The sequence below is a fragment of the Manis javanica genome, chromosome 2 (assembly GCF_040802235.1).
Source record: "Manis javanica isolate MJ-LG chromosome 2, MJ_LKY, whole genome shotgun sequence".
NCBI lineage: Eukaryota > Metazoa > Chordata > Mammalia > Pholidota > Manidae > Manis > Manis javanica.
In genome coordinates, this window is record NC_133157.1 from 89,378,176 (window position 1) to 89,387,077 (window position 8,902).

Genomic DNA, 8,902 nt, shown 5'->3' on the forward strand with positions numbered 1-8,902 from the left:
TGCGACTGGATGAAGCCTCCATAAAAACCCCTGAAGTAGGAATTCAAAGGGCTTCCGGGTTGGTTAATACATCCATGTACCGAGAGGGAGATGCCTCTCAACTCCATGGAGACGTAAGTTCCTGCATTTGGATCCCTTCCAGATCTCTCCTGATGTGCTTCTCATCAGGCTATTCATCTGTAATCTTTACTATAACCTTTATCACATAATAAACTGTTAAAACTTAACATTTCCCTGAGCTCTGTGAGCTGTTATAGTCAATGGTCAAATCCAAGGAAGGTGGTCATGGAAAATGTCTATTTGTAGGCCCAACAGACAGACGTTGTGGGCAATGTGGGGACCTACTACTTGTGATTACTGTTTAAAGTGGGGTGAGAACCGTTTAGTGGGACTGAGCCCTTAACCTGTGGGATCCAATACTATCTTCAGGTAGATAGTGTCAGAGTTGAGTTAAACTGTAGGACACCCAACTGGTGTAGCAGAATTGCTTGGTATGGGTAAAAAATCACACATTTAATGTCAGAAGTATTATGATGTAGTAGTATGAGAGTAAAGGAGAAACACAGGAAGAATATAGTATTTCTCTTACAAAGACTAAGATAGATTTTGAGCTTCACCTCTTTTCCCCCAGCAGACTAATTTTTAAAATTTACTCTTAAAGTGTTCAAAATTCTGCCTCCATAGGCAACTTCTAGGAAGAAGACATATGAAACTAGCTCAATACTCAAAAATTAAACAATGTAACCCACCACATTAAAAGACAAAAGGAGAAAAATATATGATCATGTAAATCAAAGCAGAAAATGTATGTGATAAATTCAACAACCATTCATGATTAAAAACTCTCAGAAAAACAAGAGTAGAATGAAACTTCTTCAATTTGATAAAGAGCATCTACAAAGTACCTAGAGCTAGCAATAGAATTAATGGTTAAACACCTAATTTTTTTCATGAGATTAGGAACAAGTCAAGAATGTCCCCTTTCACTTCTGTTACTCAACACAGCTCTGGGAGCTGTAATCCAAGCAATAAGGCCAGAAAAGGAAATAAAAGGCATAAAGATCAGAATGGAAAAACAAAGCCTTTCCCTATTTGTAGATAACACATTTTCTATATAACATCATAAGAAGTGACCAAAAAGTGCCTAGAATAAGTGAATTCAACAAGGCTGCAGGATATAAGATAAACATAGAACAATCAATGTATTTCTTTTTTGTGTGTGTTTCAGCTTTTATTAGAGAAGTTGGAAAATGTATTTCCATACTAAAAGTGAACACATGGACACTGAAATCCAAACACAGTGTCATTTACAATTGCTAAAAAAGTAAATACTGGTGTAAATCTAGCAAAACATATACAGAACTTTTATGCTCAGAACTATATAATGCTGAAGAAAGAAAACAAACAAGATCTAAATAAATGGAGAGTCATCTTGTGTCCATGGGGACTCAACAGAAAGTATGTTAATTCTCCCCATTGATTTACAGGTTTAATGATATTCCCATAAAAATCTCAGCTACACTTACTGTAGGTATAGACAAGATTACTTTAATTTTTATGTAACATACAAGTTACAAAAGGAGCTGAGATGATTTTGAAAAAGGATAGTAAAAGTGGAAGAATCAAGACTTACTTTACAGCTACACTAGTCGTGTTACACGGTTTTGACAGAAAAAATATAGGCACATTGATCAATGAAATAGAAGAGAATCCAGAAAAACACCAACATGAATATGTCCTATTGATTTTAAACACATGGTGAAAAAACATCTCAAAGGAAAAAAAAAAGAGTATTTTAAACAAAAGATATTGTATAATTGAATAACCATAGACCCTACCACAAAATGAACTTTGAACTATGTCTCACTCATTATGCAAAAATGAACTCAAAATGTACTCGCATCCATTTTTAAATTAGGCTTTTTGACTTTTTGCTACTTAGTTGTATAGGTTCATTATATATTCTATATTAACCCTTTATCAGATATGTAGTTTACAGATGTCTTCTCCCATTCCACAGTTTGCCTTTTAATTTGTTAATTATTATTACTTTTTTGTGGTGCAAAAACTTTGTAATTTGATGTACCCCTGCTCATTTATTTTTGTTTTTGTCACTTGTGCTTTTGGTGTCATATTCAAAAACATTTTATCAATATGAAGAATTATCCATGCGTTTTCTTCTAAGAGTTTTATGGTATCAGGTCTTATGTTTAAGGCATTAATCTATCTCGAATTAATTTTCATAAGCAGTGTTAAGATAGAGGTCTAGTTTCATTCTTTTGCATTTGGCTATCCGGTTTTCCCAGCAACATTTATTAAAGAGACTCTCCATTTCCCATCGAATATTCTTGGCTCCATTTTCAATTATTTTTAGTTGACCTATGGGTGGATTTATTTCTGCATTTTTTATTCTGTTCCATTATTCTGTGTGTGTTTGTGTTCCAAGAGTACACAATTTAAAGTTTTATTAACTCCATAATTTTAAATGCTACAAACTTACAAAAATATTATTTCAAGGATTAACTACTTATAATTCTTTCCTACTTAGATTTACAAATTTTGAATAATTCTTTTAATTATTGTCCTAGTCCATCTGATTGTAAATGGGACAAAGCACTATTCAAGATTCACAAATATAAATAAGTGTAAAATAAATTTAAGTTCTGTGCCTTGGTTTATACCAGACATAAACATTATGTGGGAAGGTGGACAGAGGAAATCCTCAGTAAAAATCCTTGGGAAATAGCTTAAATTCCAGGGTCAACTTAAGAATTTCAAGGTTTATGAAATTGGAGGGCCTCTAGTCAAGATCTCTAAAGGACCATGGGAACCAGATAATGTCTGGATGGATGGAAAAATCGTCTCTCTGGCAAGGTGAATAGGGTTGGAAAGAAGGCCCCAGAAGGCCCAGGAGGATGCAGAGCCCTGTGGAACAGGATGGTTGGCGCAGGACTATGGTCCCACCTGCTCCTCCTCTCTCTCCTCCCCCACCCTCAGGAGCCCTTTGTGACCAGGCCACCCTCTGTGATGTGGGCCTGCTGTGCTGTGCCCAAGCTCAGAGGTCAGTTTCCTGAGGGCAGCAGTGCCATTCAGATGATGGAAAATCCTCTCCTGTCTCTGCAAAGCATTCTGGCTACCTGGCTGAGCTCCAGCTCCACCTCCTGGGTGACTGACACCATCATCAGCATCCTGTGTGTGGACTGGGGCTCTTCCTCCTATTACTCTCCTTCCTCCCAAGTGATCCATACTCACCACCATCTAGAAAACACGGAAACATCAGGAAGGTAAGGAGCTCTTGGCCCAGACCAGACAGAATATGAGTCTCTCTTTTCTATGATTACTGCTGCTTTATGGAGTCAGCTGTAGAGACTCCTGGGATGGGAAAGAAGAGAACATCTTTTCTCAGGAAAGAATACAAGGTCCTCCTTCTAAACATAAGCCAGGCCAGGCAGCAGTTCCGGCAGTAGGATCTATCCCAAGATCCCAGACAGGAGCCAGGTGGGGTAAAGGGCTCCAGGCCAAAGTCCCAAACCCAGGGGCCAGCGGCTGCAGCCCAGATCCTAAGAATCTGAATCCTGCGGTAGGACAGGTCCCTGATACACCAGCTGCCTTCGTGGGGAAGGGGTCTGGGGCAGGGGTCTGGGGCGAGGCTTCATCCAGGCTGACCCTAGGGCAACGCTGAGCCCTCAGCGCCTCTGAGCAGGGGCTGCAGTGGGGCCGAGGCCTCGGGAGGCAGCGTGCGGCCTGACGGAGCTCAGAGGGGCCTGTGGTCTGAGCATGTGTGTGTCTCTTGAGCAGAGAAATACACTGATGCAAGAAAGCCAGGGCGGGTCTCACATAGGAAGTCCTTCTTTACATTCTTCAAGGAAGGAAAACTGAAGATATTTTTATGTACTTTAAAAAAGTGCAAGAAGGAAACCTCAAGACCCATTAGTTAAATGTAGACAGTAACGTTCACGGACTTTGAGACCTGCACCCCATTTGTGCGTCGAGTGAGACTTGACCCCACCCTGTCATGATTTTGGTTTTTTGGTCCCTCAGCATCACCTGGAGCCAAGGGGGGAGGAGGAAGAGAGGCGCAGCTCTGAGAGGTGAGCGCCTGCCCCCTGGCCCTGCCCGCCCCGAGGCAGCCTCCCTCGCTCCCGCCCAAGGGCCCAGCTCCACGAAGGCCCTGAGGATGCCAGCGGCAGAGCCTGTCCCTCAGGAGTGGGAGCCCGTGGGGAGGCTGCTGGGCAGGAGATCTGAGCCTGGATGCTCCCCAGAGTCTGTGCTGGAACAAAGCTGCGAGGGGCTGGAAGTGGGTGTCACCCAGCACGGACGGGGTGGGCTGGAGTGGAGCAAGAGTACCCGGATTGGGAGCGGGGACTCCAGGTCCACGTGTGGATGATGTGCTAAACTTCCCTCAGGAGCCTCTCTAAGGTGGCCCTTGCCCTGTCCCCCCACACAAAGGGTGGTTATGAGGGTGGCTGTGAGGGCTGCAGAGGGTAATGGATGTAGAAGCAATTTGCAAATGACATAGCGTTCCCCATCACGAGCCTTGCCGTCGCCATCAGGGATCCTGTGGCCTTGGACACTGAGGCTTGGGCTCCAGACTCTAAGCTCCCCAAAGTCTCCCCTAAAACGACATGGCCCTCAGGCTCCTATAAGAACCCTAGCTCCGTGCTTTCACTGCCATGATCGTGTCTTCCACTTCCCGGGCTGCAGAGTTCGCCCGTAAGAACTGGAGGTGGCAAGCAGCCTGATGTCACATCTAGAGATGTAATGAAGCTCACCCTTCTCTCTCAGGTTCTTCCTCCCAGAGCCCGTAATGGGACTCCAGGGCTGCAGCAGCCTGGGGCTGACTTGGGAGAGGCAGCCACGGGGACAGGTGTGGGTACAGTCCTGGGGTGTGGGACAGCAGGAGCACCAGGAAGTCAGTCTGGGGGCTGTGGAGGGCCAGGAGCCCCAGATGCCCACCCCCACCTGGCCACCTTGGCCTCTCCTGGCCCCGTGTGCTCCTGGCTACAGCTTGTGCCTCCTGTCTTCTCCAGCAACCTGAGCAGGATCCTGGACAAGAGTGGAGATCATCAGTCACGTCAAAACCCCCCTGGTGACGTATGCAAAGCATAGACTACTGGAGCCCATCAGCCATGCAGGGTGCTTGTAGGCAGTGTTTCTCCTGCCATGTCTCCTTCAGCCTCCCAGACCCCCCTGCTGAAGCAACCTCTGCCCCTGGCCTCCACTGCTTCACCAGGCCCACTGGCCTCTGCACGTTCTGTTCATGCACACCCCTCCCTGAGTTCCTCTCAACCACCAGAGCTCTTCCTTCCCCTGGACAGCCTTTCACCCCGGCCACTTGCTTCTTCCCCTCCACTCCCATGTTCCTCTGACTTAGAATCCCGCCCTCCATCTCTGACAGCCTCCTCTGCCCCCCCACCAGACTCCACTCTGACTCTTCCTCGTGTGACCCAGTGGCACTCCCACTGGGTGCTGTCCCACAGAGCCCATCCCCACAAGCCCCCTGGGGAGCTTCTCCTGCCCCAGCCACTTCAGACCTTGGTTTCCCCATTTTGGCCCTGTCCTGGTGGCAGGCGGCTGTCAAAGCCTGGAGCCTCTCCACCTCCTTACAGGGTGAGTCTCAGCCAGTGGCCTCATTCTGGCGAGACCCAGGCATACAGGTAGTGGCTGGTACCCACTCTTTGCTAAGCTGTGATGACCAGAATCTCCTGGAAATAGAAATTACAAAGTAAGTCAAGATCAAGATTTTAAGGAGAAAGAAAAAGACGTATCACATCCAAAACAAATGGGCTCAGCCTACAACATGAATTCCTTGGGGAGCACATTGAAACCTCTGGGTGCTGAGCAGGACACCACAACCCCCAACTCTCCTGCAGCACAAAAGGCAAACCAGAACTGCTGCCTGGTCCTCAGCAGCCCTCAGATCCCAAAGTCTTGGGGGACCACCTACAGCAGACATATAACCAGCTTTTCTGGGGTCTCCCTTCCCTCCATGGCAAATCTTGGGGCCACTGCCTGGATCCCTGAGAGCCCTTCAGCACTATAGTCTCCATCTTTTTTATTCAATGTAATCTCGAATTGTTACCCATTTCAAATGCAGGCTAAAATTTCCCCACCGTCTTTCCAGTCCCAGCCTCTGTCCCAACTGGAGTTCCAGTCTCAACTCTTGATTCCACTCATTCCTTAATTTGAACCACCAGTTCTGGTTCATGTCTGTATCCCAGCCTATCTCTCAGTGAGATTCCAGTCACTCAAGATCTCCCTTCCAGAAGGTTCCCTTTGGAATTAAAATACAAAATGGTAAGTGTGCCATGCCCAGTTCCTCACAAGAAACAAGTGTGGAAAGCAGGAGAGTGTCACCCCCACATGAGAGCCACAGAAATGTGACAGATCTGGACTCATCAATGGAGGGATGCTGGTATCAGGCAGGTGTCTCCCCCTGTGAGGGTTTCTATTGTTGGTGCTTCAGACAGATGTCCACTCCCAAGTCTGTTCTTACTGACTATTCCCCTTCCTTTACTTTGCCTTCCTTCTTTCCCTGACCGCACAGACCCATAGGGTCCACAAGGATACCCTTCGAAAGGTCCCCAAGGCTGCAGCCCTGCAGTGCCGCTAGCCTTGACACCTTCCCCACCAGCACAGACCCATAGGGGTCTGCCAGGATCCCCCTGATACGACCCAAGTCTCCAGCCCTGGAGTGCCGCTGGCCCGACCCCTCCCCAGCCAGCACAGACCATAGGGTCTGCCAGGACCCCCTCCAATAGGCCCATAAGGCTGCAGCCCTGGGGTGCCACTGGCACTAACACTCCACTGCCAGCACAGACAATAGGGTATGCCAAGACCCTCTATGATAGGTCCCCAAGTCTGCACCCCTGGAGTGCCATTGTTCCAGCCCCTTCCCCACCAGCACTGACCCATAGGGGTAGGCCAGGACCCCTCTGATAGGCCCCAAAGGCTGCAGCCCTGGAGTGTCACTGTGTCGACCCCTCCCCCACCAGCAGACCCATAGGGTTCATCAGGATCTGCTCTGATAGTCCCCCAAGGCTGCAGCCCTGGAGTGCCGCTGGGCCAACTCCTCCCCCACCAGCCCAGTACCATTCAGGTCCGCCAGGAACCCCTCCAGTAGGCCCTCCAAGCTGCACCCCTGGAGCCGCTGGCCAGACCACTTCCCTGACAGCACAGAACATAGAGTCTGCCAGGACCCCTTCCGATAGGCTCCCAAGGCTGCACCCTCGATTGATGCTGGCACGGCCCCTCCCCCACCTGCACAGACCCATAGAGTCAGCCAGGATACCCTCGGAGAGGGCACCAAGGCTGCAGCCCTGGAGTGCCACTGGCCTGACCCATCCCCTGCCAGCACACACCCTACAGATCCACCAGGAGCCCCTTCAATAGACCCCAAGGTCTATAGTGCAGCTCCCCAACCCCTCCCCTGCCAGCAGAGACCCATAGGGTCCGTGATGTAAGGAACACACTCACTGGTCCAAATTCAGTAAGTGGACATGGAGACAAAGAGAACAGTGGAGTGAGGCTTTAATGACGGTCTTGCAAGATTGGGTGTCTGGTGGGCAGGCACACCTGGGGAGTTTGGTGCTAATAATTCATCTCCTAGTGCGTGAGTCCCTCCCCTGGTTCCTCATTGGCTGAGTACTACAGGGTTCACAGTCTTCCCCGGACGTGGCCTAAGCTCGTTATATCTTTCCTTTACATGTCTTATTCTTATTGGTCGGTTTAAAAAAACTCAAACAGGTATTGCCAGGCCCTTATCAATTTCCCCAGCCCCACTCTCAGCTGGAGCAGCTTCCACCACGTGGCCCTTTGTTAATACCTTACTGTTAAAATGTTTAAACATCCTAGTGGGAATAAATCACATTTAGGTTTTATACTCTTTCCTAACAGTTCCCCCCTCTTTTTATTTAAGAATTTCTGATTTTATTCCCAGTAATGTATTTTAATTTATGCTTGGTCGTTTCTCAAATTTCTCTAATAGCTTTTTACTCTCTTCCTCGTAGTTCAAATTTTCTTCTAATAAGATTATTTTGGGTGTAGGCCATAGGTATTTGCTTGTTTATGGCTGTCTTTATAAGCTTTTGAGTCAAGCCTCTCACACAAGGGATGATACAGCGTCCTACAGCAGTTAAGTCTCGCAACTATAACAAGGGATGTTAAAACAGAGGCAACTATACCTTTCTATTTTCCAAACCATTTTTCCAACCAGTCTATATAAGGGTTACTCGTGCCAGTTTTCAGCTAATTCATTAGCTAAAGTGGTGCCTTATAATGATCTACAACTTCTATGAAAAAAAGTTTTTTTCTTTGGGTGTGGAGAGGAATGCCAGGGTAAATGGAATGGCCAATTGGACTAAAGCACAGGGCCTAGTCCAGGTGGGTGGCAACAAGTAGCGCAGGTTCCTCTTTCCACAGTACTACCAAACATCCACTCGGGGGATGTGTACTTTCAAGAAGTTGCCCTCTTTAGAGACATTTAGGACATGGGTACAAGTCAGTAGTTCCCCACAGGAGTTTTGAAACCTTCCCTTTGCCTAGAGAGGCTTGAGGAGTGATTCATCTTCCTTATAGAAAAAGGGGATTGCCCTTGGGTCTGACTTCTTCAGTGCATGAAAGAGTAAAGACAAGCCCTTGCAAGTCTCATTTCCCCAAGCATCCTTGTCCTGGTACAAGGCCAACATGCAGTTCATCTCAGTGGGGTCTGTGTCCCAGCAGAGAGGGCATGGACCACCTGTGCCTGTGGCCATCCACAGCACATGCGTAACAATCGCTTTTATTCAAAGCGAGTACTGAAAATTTAACCCAGGCATTGGTGTCTCCATAACTTGTCTCTATTTCAAGAGTCTGTTTTAGGTCTTTTATCTCTGTTACAGTAACTAGTTTAGGGTCATTATGG

General features: G+C 47.2%; 1 long non-coding RNA gene across 1 annotated transcript; it reads left to right on the top strand.

Annotated features, from left to right (window-relative positions):
- The first annotated feature begins 3,088 nt into the window (after positions 1-3,088).
- LOC108399756 (uncharacterized) lies at positions 3,089-6,232 on the top strand. Its single transcript, XR_012123751.1, has 3 exons — positions 3,089-3,284; positions 4,042-4,091; positions 5,031-6,232. It is a non-coding gene; the product is annotated as an uncharacterized lncRNA (long non-coding RNA).
- Positions 6,233-8,902: the final 2,670 nt, after the last annotated feature.